Source organism: Crocodylus porosus, unplaced genomic scaffold (assembly GCF_001723895.1).
Source record: "Crocodylus porosus isolate Cpor-Errol unplaced genomic scaffold, CroPor_comp1, whole genome shotgun sequence".
Classification (NCBI taxonomy): Eukaryota; Metazoa; Chordata; order Crocodylia; family Crocodylidae; genus Crocodylus; species Crocodylus porosus.
In genome coordinates, this window is record NW_017728906.1 from 60331515 (window position 1) to 60344858 (window position 13344).

The following is a 13344-nucleotide window of genomic DNA, read 5'->3' on the forward strand; positions in this document are numbered from 1 at the left end:
ACCCGCCTATCTTCTGGCGTGGATGCTTTGCCCCAAAGTTTGGTGTCATCGGCGAACTTGGCCAGTCCACTCCTGACTCCAATGTCCACATTGTTAATGAAGATGTTGAACAGTATGGGTCCCAGGACAGAGCCTTGACATTTTAATTTATGGGAAGTGGGAAAGAAAACAAAGAAAATTGAAATAAGCTGTGCAGGCAATTGAGACTGGTGGACTGGAATTAGAGATAAATCTATGCTACAAGAAACCAGACAAGGTATAAGCCACATAACTGTGGAGTGCAGAGTTATGGCACATGTAGAAAAAGTCACAGCTGCAGTTGAAATGGTGCCACCTAAAGCATTATCAGACCCACTATAATTTACCATTTTGTATAAAATTATATCTCATCAATCCCAGAAAATCCAAACATAATGTAATGTTTCAAACAGTCTTATGTGATTAGGAAATAAAGTATAAGATATGCTTGTGAAGCTATAAAAAGCTATTGATCACATCTTTATGCCAGCAAGTTGTGATGTTTCTAAGCTGGCAACTATTTTATAAGTTATCAAAAGCTGGGATCTTGGTAGAGAACCACTTCATTTGGAAGGAAATAACCAGAAGTCTGTAGCCAGGTTCTAGATCAAGGGTAGTCAACCTCTGGTATGGATGCCAGAGCGTGGCACGCGAAGGTTTTTTGCTCGGCACATGTGCCTTGGGGCAGATGATAGGGAAGAGGCCAAGGCTGTGCTGCCACAACAAGGATCGGGTCCTTCATGGCTCCTCCACCATCTGCCCTGGTGCACAAACTTCTAAAAAGTCAAGGTTGAGGGTATTTTTGGCACTCTACCCAAAAATATTGCCAACCCCTGTTTTAGATAGCTATCAGACATAAGCCCCTGCATCTCCAAAAAGAAAGAATATTTGGTAGATGCACAGATAAGAAAAAGGTTCAAGAAATGTAGGCTCTTAGTCATTTTAGGCACACTACGAACTCCTGAGACCCAGGGAGAGCCAGATCTCATAGGCGGCCAACAGTACAGCACCAAGCTTGCAAGCCTTCACAGTTTCTCGATTCTGATCTCGGAAGTCCCAGACTGTAAAGCCCCACACTCTGCAGCTTGATTCCCTGGTCTGTGGGGCCGTGTCTGGAAGACTTGAGAGCCTGACTGAGAAGACTTCTAAACTTACTGAACTTCTGGGGTCTGATCATCCAAGTGAGCCAACCAGATGAAACTACTCCTCAGGCAGAGTATAAAAAGACAAACTGACAGCTCATCTGGAAAATTGGTTGCTGAATATTCATTCTAGCAGAGACCCTTTAACAGAAAAGCAGGTGTGCATGTGTGCGTGAAAGAGAGGATAAGAGTCTGTGGTTTCTTTAAAACCACAATTCTTTACTGTCATCACATGGTTGATTTGATGGCAACTGATGATGCATGCCAATTCATCAGAGTAAGAAATACGTTTCATATATTTTAAGCTCCTTGGAGAAAGGATTGGTTTCTACATAATTATTATAATCAGCACTTGAATAATGCCTGGCCATTTCAGTTCTCAAAGTGAAAACAAAGATTTAATGTGACAAACCAAACTGCTCTTTCAACTGATTTTAACCCTAAATTAAAATAAATGTGAAACCCCACCCTGAATAATATTCACACCTATAATTTGTTCATCTACTTTCTTGCTCATGGTTATTTCTGCCTACCTAAATTGCTTGAACAAATCAACTGATATGCTTAACTAACTGCAGCCTCTTAAGACTTAAGAGAACATCCTAACAACCACATGTAATAATGCATTTGACCAAAAGTGCTCCAAGCAGAAACAAACAAATACTATTCTTTCTTTTCATTACTTCTTAAAATGTTATGGTGGCTAATAGGTCAATCTTGTGCAGTACCTGACAATTGCCAAGTATCAGCTAAATGCCTAGCTTAGCTTTTTTTCTGAAACTGTCCTAATTTTTCCCCCCCTTTTTTGGCAGAAGATGAAATCTACTGGCTTTTTATCTGAACATATTGATCTGAAAGGCTTCCATCTGATTGCCGTCATATCAGTAGCCACTATAGCAAATTATCCCTCTTTTGCAAGTGCATTTGCTAACTCAGCCTTGTGACAAAACAGGCGCTTAAAATAGTGGTACTAGATGTAATGCTTTTATTGCACATTATGCTCTTCAGTCTCAAGGTCTATTTTTCGTCACTAGCCATCCTGCTACACAGTAGCACACTGTGGATTCCTTGCGCACTTCCTACTACAAACTACAGCTCTCCAAAGAGTTAAAATTTATCTTTGTTTTTCAATGTTACCATCACAGCAAGGAGATGCAAATTAATTTGAATAATAACTGGCAAGATACAAAGGATTTTAAAAGATATTTAATGACAAATGTGGTCAAAATGTTATTGTTAAAATTTTAATTAAGAAAATGTTTGTGGGAAAGTTTTCCTCTATTTTGTAAAAAATTTTCCGTAAAATTTCCATATATATTCCTTCTTTTTTGGTTGGAACGGTGGGGAAAACTTACTGCTCCCTCACTTAGTTTTACTTTCCCCACAGCTTCTTTCATGGGGATGAATAAAGGGATAACAGAAATGATGGGGGGAGGGAACTTATTCATTCTTTTTTTTTTTAATACTTTTCCCAAGTTAGAAAAAAATATAAAAAGTGAAAGTATAATTCCCAAAATCAGGCCAATGTGAAAAGAAGACTGAAATAATGTCCGGAAAATTAACAAAGTAAAAAACAAGCAAACTAATCATTCATTTAAAAATATTTTAATGGTATACTTTAATATGACAAACCTTACCAAACATATTCCTACAGTCCTGTTTTTAGTGCTTATCTGTATGACTAGAGTGCATTTGACTTAACTACTGCTTGGATTTTTTCCCCCTATGTTGACTGCCAGCCCAGATATATCACATTAGATATAAATATGAAATCAAATGTAAAGTAGATCACAGTGGATGGAGTGTACTGAAGAGAAGTAAGGGCAGCATGATAAGATGACGCCAGCTGCTGTCCCCCTTCCTCCCCACTAAAATTTTTGAGTTTCTAGTCTAGGATGACCTAGTCCCTTGTCTGCTAAATTGCAAAATAAAGGAACCCAGTTCTTCCCTCACACCATCAGCTTCCTAAAGACCAATAAGCTAACTAATGATATGGCCTGGACATTATTTTTTAGGAGTTTTTCTTCTTTAGTTCAGTGTGTTTGGAATTTCATGCCAATTCTGCTGCAGACTAATACAAGTTCATGACCTCTGTCTCCTTCTTACTTTACTGAACTTAATATCCTTTTCATTCCCAGGATGCTTACTTGTTTCTAGTGTCCAGATATCTTTTAAAAGCTCTGGGAATAAAAAGCCTTTTCTGGGGCTTCTAATATATTGGGAGGAAACTTTCCTTTTCATCCTGTCTCTTCTCTCCTGTCTTTAAAAATCACAGTCTTCCTGTTTGCCCTTTTACTGAAAATAAAATGCTGTTTTCTCTTGAATAGTTTGCAGAATTTGCGTGTTGCTACATATAAGTCAAAGGGGAAGTGCTGGTATTTTCTGTTAATTATACTGTTTAAGGGTTTGTGATGTATATCATTACTGAGTGCTTGGTCAAATTATAATGGTAAAGGAAGCCTTACACTTTTTTCTACTGTATCAAAATGTACAGTACCTTTTCCGCCTTTTTTAATAGTGCATATATGACTGTGGCTCTGGTGAGTAACACATCTATAAATGGGTCCTGGTGAGGAATAAACATCATGTGGTCTTCCAGCTTGGAAGCTTGTCGAGTGGGAGGCATTTACTGAACCTTTGTGCACTCAGCATAATTGCTTGTTTTCTAGTAGTATTTTGTGGTAATAATGTATGCCTGTCTTCTCTTTTGCTTGGATAATGTCACATACAAAATATTGCATTATAAGAACTTCATTAAGATTAAAAAGTCAAAAGCTAGGCAAGGGCCTGAGGAGAGGCAACTTTAATTCAGCCATCATGTGAATAACATCATTATGTTGGAGTCTTGCCATGCAGACATGTTCAAGTGGCCCCCTTTAGCTCCATGTTTGCAAATGGTCCCCATATTTTAGCATTGTTTGGCCATTGTATTTCATGTATTCTAATGTTCTACCTACATGATGTCTGCCCCAATACAGATGTATTACCCTATTTTATTCCTTAGTCAGATATGCTTTGGTAGCAGAGCAGAACAGCCTGACAGTTTGAATTATTACTGCTGCATTTTACAACAGCATTTTTAATCTACCTCCAATTAGCCAAAATGTTTTACATTTTGGAGAAAAATTGGAAAAAAGCCAAAAAAAAAAAAAAGGCTGCTGCTTGGAAAAAACTCTCTCTGGAGACTTTTCAAGTCAATAATTCTATCTTAGTTCAAGTTAGCATCAGGGTTCAGTATTACACAGATTCGATCATTTCCTTTTTAACATCTATGGCTGGGTTTAGTAAACTCAAGGTCCGTGTTTTACTTGTGTTAAAGATATTCGCAAAGCCTTATAGACCTCACTCTGAGCAGGATTGGGCCCAATAGCCTCCTGGGAATTTTAGACTGGGAATGCAGAGGATTAAGGCTCTGATTCAGGAGATTCATTCGTAATCAGAACAGCATATACTTATGCACTACAAACACAGCTAATCTGCCCAGGATCTAAAATGAGTGATGGAAAGGAGGAGGGGAACTTAGTAGCCCAAAAGATACTGGTGAAAAGGCTACAGCAGCTGAAAGAATAACCAAGGGACCCTAACTCTGAAGGTTATTAAGGTATCACACTGCAAACTATTTCTGAGTTCACACACTCTCTGTAGGAGTTGGTGTTCTAAAAATAATGTGCATTTGGGAGCTGAGAGAGAGGGAATTGGAGCAGCACAGAGGGAGTTCAGAAAGATTGGAACATCACGGGGAGCTAATAGTGGAGACCACGGGGTAGCCAAGGCTCTTCCTTTTGCAGCTAGAGCACTTGGAGACCACAGTAGTGAAAGACAATGTTATCAGTGCCTGGTAAATTAAATTAACATAAAGGACTTTGTTCTCTGCTGAGCCTAAGGTCTGAGGCAAGGTTTGCAGGGAGCTAGTCAGAGCTTTCTCATTCTCAGCTGCCTGACTCCTCTAACATCATTAAAGCTTCCAGGGGGCCAAGTTCCCTCAAAGACTTTATGCCAGTGGAGGATCAGAAGTTGAAGAGCCTTGCTCTCTTATGCATCCTACCCTCCACTAATGCTGCAAACAGACACTGGAGTTACCTCCACCCATTTTATGCTGGTAAGTTTATGTCATGTTTATGGACAATTCCTCAGTGGGGAATCTCTAGTCCAGTAGTTCTCAACATTTTTAGACTTGAGGTACCCTTGTTAAACTCAAGACACCTAAGAAAATGCCAGCAATTAGTTTTCACAGACTTTTTGACTACAGAAAACTACGAGAGCAGTTCTGCTATTGCAAAGAATTCAAAGACAACAGGTCAGAATGTTTTTACCACTATAGAACACTATTCCTATGTGAAAATCCTGAGTTTTATCTTGTGAATCATGTTTGCACAACTAATAGTGCTAACATTGTGTGGTACCCCACAGCACCCTTGAAAGGATCTGATGGCACCGTGGTTGAGAAGCATTCTCCAGTTTATTTGGTTTTACTGTGTGATTAATAAGAGGTGCAAAGAGAACACAGTGGACTGGAGAATCCAGCCCAAAAAATTACATGCTTGCTAAAGGAAATTAAAAATCACAGTTTATAACCTGCAGATTCCAGGCAGGTTACAATTTGGCACACAGGGGTGCATCTACACGTGCTATTAATGCGATGTAATAAATTCCAGTGCAGTTTGCACTAGAGCATGTTTCTTCTAGGTGCAGCATTTACACATATGCCCGAGACCATAATATGTTGAGCTAAGGCAGTGCAGTGCCAGCTGGCAGAGGGAACCGGGGATTCAGCCTGCTAACCTGGAGTTGCTCCACCCCACTCAATATGTTGCAGAGGGTCTGGTTGGGGCATGAATATACTCTAGTGTGGGGCTAGTCAGAAGGCAGGCTGTGCACTGTAGCACCCTCATGCCCCAGCTAGCCTCAGCCAGCATCTACACATGCATTGCGGCAGAGTAAATAATTTCACTGTAGGATAGTATTTGTGTTGGTTGTACTGTCTTATGGTGGAGTTAATGAGTTTACTCTGGCCTAATAACCCTGCATGTGTAGATGGTGATGCTTTACTGCAGAGCTAATTAGTCAACTGCAATAAAGTGCATGTGTAGATGTCCCCAGAATGGTTTAGTGGACAGATTGATGAGCTGTTGGTCAGGAGCCCTAGGATCTATTCTTGACATAGCCTCTGACTCATTTTGTGGCCTTGGACAAGTAATTTCAGTTCCCTTTCCCTTTCCCTAGGTTTTGTAAATCGTAGGGGAAGTGAGTGCCTCATATACTGGACTTAGGCAGTATCAGCCACATGGGGCTCCACTATCAGTGGTGGACTCTAAGTACTACTATAATACATATTGAGCTAAAACATTCATTTTGCAGACTTTATATAGCTTGACAAGAGCTGAGGGTCAAAGAAATGCAGTTATGAAAATGGGGCACAACTGTACAGTATTACAGGGACTGTCCAGGAAATGTCTGAAGCAACTGAACAAGTGACTGAGAGTGTCCCATACAGTCAAATCACTTGGCTTATTACTAGTAACATATTTATAGTGAACATTGTGGCTTGAACCCCCAGTGCTGCAGCTCAGTTCTCACATGCTGAATGATGGAAGAATGGAGGAGACTTGAGATAAAAAACTGAAGCTCAGGTGCATAGGAAGAGGGGGATAGGGGAACATGTTTACTTACATTGATATCATAATAGCTTTGCTATAGTCCCTGTTCCCATACAGAAAATAGATTATTACCGTCAAGATGTTTAACATGCTAAAGTGATGCTAAAAATCATCTTCGTTTCTTGACCTGCCTTTAATGTACTTAAACATCTAACATTGATATCTTTTAGCCTGACAGATTCCCTAAATAGTTGACAAATTAAGACTCTAATTATACCCTTAAAAGCACACAGCAAGGCTCATAAGAATATCAATAGTAGCCCCACATGCACCCCTGAAGGTCAGTTTGATCCCAAACGTAACTAGAAACAGTTTTTCCATCCACAGCTGAAAAGCACCCACATCTTGGCATTCAGCAACAGGCACAGAAAGAGAATATGACCAATTTAAACTTCAGGGGAATGTATGTAGGCAGAATGCAATTATCCAGGTTAGAATACATCGCTTTTCGGCCTCTTGAAGGCTCAGATCAAATGTACTAGGAATCCATCAGGGAGACTTTTAAAACTTTGATGCTTGCAGAAGTAACTTTCTTGTTGAAAGTCAGTTGTCTACAAGATTTCTTGAAGAAAGTAGCACTGATATTATGTAGGCATTTACTAAACCATGGTAAGATAAGAAAACTGCTTTGATTACTGAGGGTTTAACATTTCATTTCAGACAGTCTCAAGGGCTGGGCTGGGCTGGGCCAGGCCCATGAGCAGGGGAGGGGCTCCGTTTCCTTCCCCCAGCTCTGGGTGCAGCAGGCACAAGGCTGCTGCTCTCAAGACACTTGCATGAGGGCATGGGGGAAGGGAGGTCCCCCACTGTGTGGCATCCCGCAGATATCCCTGCTGCAGGTCTTGTGGGGAGCCAGGCTGGGCCTACAAGGCAGGGAAGCTCCATTTCCCCCTCCTGCCCCAGCTCCAGTTGTGGCAGCCACAAGGATGTCACTGTCACGACACTTGTGTGGGGCACAGGGGAGTGGTGGGGGAAAGGGAACCCCCTTTGCTACATGGTCCCAGCCCGACTCCCCCCAAAACCCCAGCAGGGGTAGCAGGGAGGGGGGGCCTGTGCAGCAGGGGAGGCTCTCTTTCCCCACTCCAGGTTCCCACATGAGCATCTTGACAGTGGCTGTGCCTGGAGCTGGGGTGGGAGGGGGTTGAAGCCCCCCAGCTATGCGGTCTCTTTGCAGCTACTGCTGTCTTCTCTCTGTGACAGCCCCAAGGGCAGAACTAGGCTGATGCTCACCCATATGAATACCAGCTCTGCAAAGCTATGTGGGACATGGGCAGAATTGCAGTGGCTCAGGCTAGAAGCCAGGGGAAAGGGAGTGCTAGAGCAGCCCTCCCTTCCCTTGTACAGTACTAAGCTGAGGGGGGTGGAGCATAGCCAGGCTCTGGCAGGATGCTCTGATTCACCCAGCAGTGAATTGATAACAGTGTTTATCACCTCTAACTCAGTGTTTATAACCCCATTAAGAAAATAACAGAGGGACATTACCAGTGACCTGTTGATTCTCCCTGTTGATTCTGCCTTTGTCACAGAACGGACCATAGCCAGCATGCGGTCTGCTAGTTAATACACAGACACCTCCAACAAAGCAGAGCGGAGGGAGGAATTCCTGCTTATCAGGGAGTGAAAAGGGAGAGGGGGTTGAGCAGCTTGCAGCCTCTGCCAGAGCTGCAGCCATGGAGCAGAGGGGTGGGACAAGACCTACTGAGAGCCCCACCCAGCCCAGACAGCATGCCAGGATGCTGGGGGAGTCTGATTTATCTTAAATCAGCAAGGGGCCTGGGACAGACATCGCATAAACTGGTTGAACTCAAATCAGTTAAGTCCGATACGATATTCAACCAGGTTTATCTCAAACCAGTTTCAGCCATTTTCAAACTGGCTTATGTTCACTGAACATCTGTTCTGTTACAGGTTTAAACCAGTTTCTGATCACTTAAACTGGTTTATGCGTAATGTCTGGTCCCTAGCCCAGCTGAGAAGAGTAACTAAAATAGGTTTTATGTAATAATCATGAAGTATGAATGGTGGCAATTTCCCTCCTTTATGTTCCATATACTTGCAGCTTCATTCTCTGAGAAATTTAGTAAAGATTTACTGAATATAGTAAAATTTACACCAAATGCAATATCCTTAGAACTTTATCGATTACATAAACAGCTTTAGAAAACGAATTGCCTGAATTTCAAAGCCTGTTGACCTGTCTGGCACCATAGAAATCAATAGCAAAACTTTCATTAATTTCAAAGGGAACATATTAGACCCTATGCTGGGTTCTAAATTAACTGTAAGTATTCAGGAAAAAGACTAAAGTCTCATTGTGGACAGGCCAATGAAAACTGCTTTCCAAATGTCCCGATAGCACCCAAAAAATATTAAGCCAATTGCTTGGATGTTTTTCTGTCCTAAAAATAGGATAGAAAAAGATGTTGTCATGTGGTGTCACCTGGAATACTTTGCTCTGTACTGGTCATTCAAAAATAGAAGCAGAAACAGGGGATGTGCAGAGATAAATGACAGAAATAATTACAGGAGCACAAAAAGTTCTATATGAAGAGACAATGAAAAGACCGGAACATTTTGGTTTGGAGAAGGGGCCTGGTAAGTGTATATCAACTAAAGATAATATAACGGAGCTGCTTCTATTTACCTTTTCTCATAATACGGAACACGGGACATTCAGTAACACTGAAAGGCAACTCATATAGGACTGCCAAGAGGAAATACTGTTAATTTTTAACATAGACATGTTTATTATTTAACCTGTGGACGTAACTGTCCCAAGATGACTACCATGGAAATCAAAAGCTGAAATAAAAATTAGACACTTTTCTGATTCTAAAGAACATCAACAGTTTCATTAGGAAGAGATGGAAGAAGTGGGTGGAAACAGCTACAAATCAAAATGATGATATTTCACACCCATACATATTCATTCTGCACAGGTATAAATGACTACATAAAGTGAAAGAGCTGTAAGAATATATTCTCATTCAGACTCTATGTGCACTTTCATGCAATTTCCTAAAATAACCAGGAATACAGTGATACTTTTTAAATTTCTTGTCTGGCTTCTATCTTGCAGGCCTAAAAGAAGAAACAGAATGGATCCCAGTGAATGCAGAACATTGAAATATTTTATATATTTGTATGAAGATTATGGACTTCCTAAATACAAGATACTCCATAAGAAACTTTCTCTTTGTACATTTATACCAACACTTTCTTGTTGTTCATGTTGCTTTATGTAAAAAAAAAAAAAAAGCATTGGTGACACCACACTGTGCAGAGTAGTAAGTGGTGAACCTGTACATATACAGAAATGAGCTTGATCTTATGTGCAGAGATTAATGGAGACAATGGAGGTTAGAGGAGACAAAAGGCAAATAAATAATTCTTTCCAGGTAAAATATTTCTAGTACCTGAAAGAAATGTTTTCCTTACTTTTCAAAATAAATCATATAGGTAAAGTGTTTTAATGGAACCCTGGTTACAGATTTAAGAAGAGATGATAGAATACAGACTTTACCTTTAATTACTAGCTAAATAGGTCTGACCTGTAAAACAAAGAGATAAAGTAAGGTGACAATCTTACAGGTGTGGTCTTTGAACAAAGAGTTCATCTTAAATTCCTCCTTCATAGTAAAGCTGCAGTTTTTTTCTTTTGCTTTATAGTATAAAATGCATTCTTGTTCAGATGTTTCTACATTGCTTTTACATTCTACAATGAACATAAAAAAAAGACGTGGAAAGTAAAGCGTTCCTTACAGAAGCCTTAGCTCCAGAAAGCATCTCTGTTCAGGAAAATACATTAGCTGAAGCAAGTTCTTAATCACATGCTTAACTACCATGAACACAAGCTTAAAATTAAGTCTATACTGAATTGCTTCCTGAATAGAGGGCCTTAGGACGCAATCCTGCACTTCATACTCAAACAGTTTGGCTTATGAACCTTGATGGAGCAGTTCACCTGAAGGAACAGGCAAACATCCAAATGTCATAAAATATTGCCTTGTATATGTTTCTACTGAATTATCATGGCACAGAAATAGAATACACTCAAATAGACCCCAAAATACAAATGATTAAATATGAAACCTAAATGCTTGTTTTATATGGTATGTACATAATGAAGTGTGTTTAAAGCATATTCTATTTTTGGAAATGAAACGTTATTGTTGGAGAAATTCAATACATTATGTTTCCTTGATCTTGTTCATGTTGTGTATTCATTGTGGAGGACCAAAGAAGCTGTTCCATAATCCTATTAATGAACCTTCCACCACCATCTTAAGCCATTTCACATGCAATTAAAACTTTCTGGTATTCTCTTAATTTATTCCATTAAAAGAAAAATAGTTATTCTGGATAGAAAACAGGGTTCAGGCTGAATATTACTGCTTAATGCAAACCGTGGTTTCATGTTTGCTACTTCACAGATTACAAAAGTTAACCACCAGAATCATTATATTTTAGGTGCCTACATGCATTATTTGCATGTACAGGATTCTTACTTACCTCGGGAAAAAGTATTTTATATTTTTGCTTTAAATATATGACTACAGAAGAGCCTACTCTCCTGAATACATATGGCTACTTCTTTTTTATGCACTCCCTAAAGGGAAAGAGCCTGAAAAGACAAAGTTAAGATTAGGCAAAATGTGAAGATCCAGAATGCATCCAGAGCATCATTCATTTATACACTGATAAGATTAACATATATTCAATAAAAAATGAACAGTTTTCCTTACGCTGGTATCAGCCACCAATATTAGCCTGCAGTGTTTCTGTCAATATGGACTCAACGAAAGAAGAAAAAAATACAATCCAATAAGCCAAAATCTGGCTGACTGAAAGGATGGTTCAAGCACTTGACCACTGGCCCTTGCTTAATGTACAACATATTAATGACACAATACAGCACAAAACACAAGCGGTGAACCATTCTTCTTTCCTTTCTCTTCTCTTTTACTCAGTCAAGCTTCCAGAAGATTTGGAAATGGCTAGAGCTAGGAGAGAAATAATTGGGAAAACATTGACATTTCTCTGCATAAATAATTCCTGTCAGCTCTGAATTGTATTCTTCATACAGGAAGATAAGTTTTATATTGTGTTGTTATGCACTGGATTGTAGATGGGTAACACTGCCTTCTATATGGATGGAATTCATCATACCTACTAATACATAAACAGGTGGCCACTGCTTGGTTAACTACTCAGTCGTTGTTATTCCATACATAGGTAAATTTAAAGAACATTTAAAGCACAGACAGTCCTACTTGGTCAGGAAATGGAGAGTGATTACATGGACAGGAATATTGGGGGTTAATGGGAGATTTTAGCAGCTAAAAAGTAAATCTGTACTGAGTGTGCTCAAACAATGAATATAAATTGGCCAATTTGGAGCTGATTTTAATGGGGATAGTAAAGAGCATATTGCTGATACAAAAGGCCACTACACCCATATCAATTTTCAAGTCACTGTTCCAAAAGTACAGGGATGCTATAACTTTTTCAAAGGCCTTTTCTATTTCAAATGGGCAAAACAATAATGTTTAACCCAAAGCTCATATTTAGAAATAACTGGATTTAGTCCAATCTTCAGAAAAAAAAGAATTCAACATGATACATGGAAAATTACAGCCCCAGCCCAAACAATTACAGGGTGCATCTATATGGGCTGTGTTACTGTGTGGTAGACTAATACACTGTGCAGTAAAGCATCATTATGTAACTGTGCTGAGCTACTGCACAGTAAAATAGGCTAATGTGCAGTAAATCTACATCTGCTGGGTCAGACCATTCCATGAGGTTCCTGGCCGAGATACAGGACCTCCACTTAATTCAGGAGGTGCACAGTCCCACCAGAGGAAATGCCCTGTTGGACCTGGTCCTGGCTACAGGCGATGACCTGGTAAGGGGCCTCCAGGTCCTTGACCACCTGGGTGATAGTGATCATCGCTTGCTGGAATTCACTATCCAGTGCAAGGTATCAAGAGTCTGCAGCAAGGCGGTAGCCCTAGACTTCAAGAAGGCCAACTTCAACAAATTGAGATTAGTGGGAGAGGTGCTGGGGTTCTCAAGAGTAGGGGAGCTCAGTGCCCAAGATGAGTGGTTGTTCCTTAAGGAGACAATACTCCAGGCCCAAGGGGTGACCATCCCAACAAGAAGCAAGGGGTGCAGGAGTGCCCAAAAGCCCCGTATCACCAAGGGTGTACGGGAATGCCTGATTGCTAAAAAGGTGGCGTACAACCAGTGGAAGGGGAGTGCTATCTCTGAAGAGGAGTATACCTCCTCTGCTTGGGCCTGTAGGGGGTCTGTCAGGAAAACTAAGGCGGACATAGAACTAGGACTTGCGTCCAAAATCAAAGATAATAAAAAGTCCTTTTTCAAATATATAGGGAGGATGAAGAAAGCACCGGGAAATGTGGGGCCCCTGCAAGATCCTCTGGGCAATCTGATGGTTGCGCCAGAGGAGAAAGCAGACCTCTTTAACCAATTCTTCACTTCCATTTTCTTGTGCAGGGACCGGA

At 40.4% G+C, this 13344-nt stretch overlaps 1 protein-coding gene across 1 annotated transcript in view; it reads left to right on the forward strand.

The window, feature by feature from the left end:
- SMPX (small muscle protein, X-linked) overlaps positions 1 to 11021 on the forward strand; it is a 66398-nt gene extending 55377 nt beyond the window's left edge. The window contains exon 5 of the mRNA XM_019529181.1: positions 9897 to 11021. The gene's annotated coding sequence lies outside the window, so the exon portion shown is untranslated. The remainder of the gene's footprint in view (positions 1 to 9896) is intronic.
- Positions 11022 to 13344: the final 2323 nt, after the last annotated feature.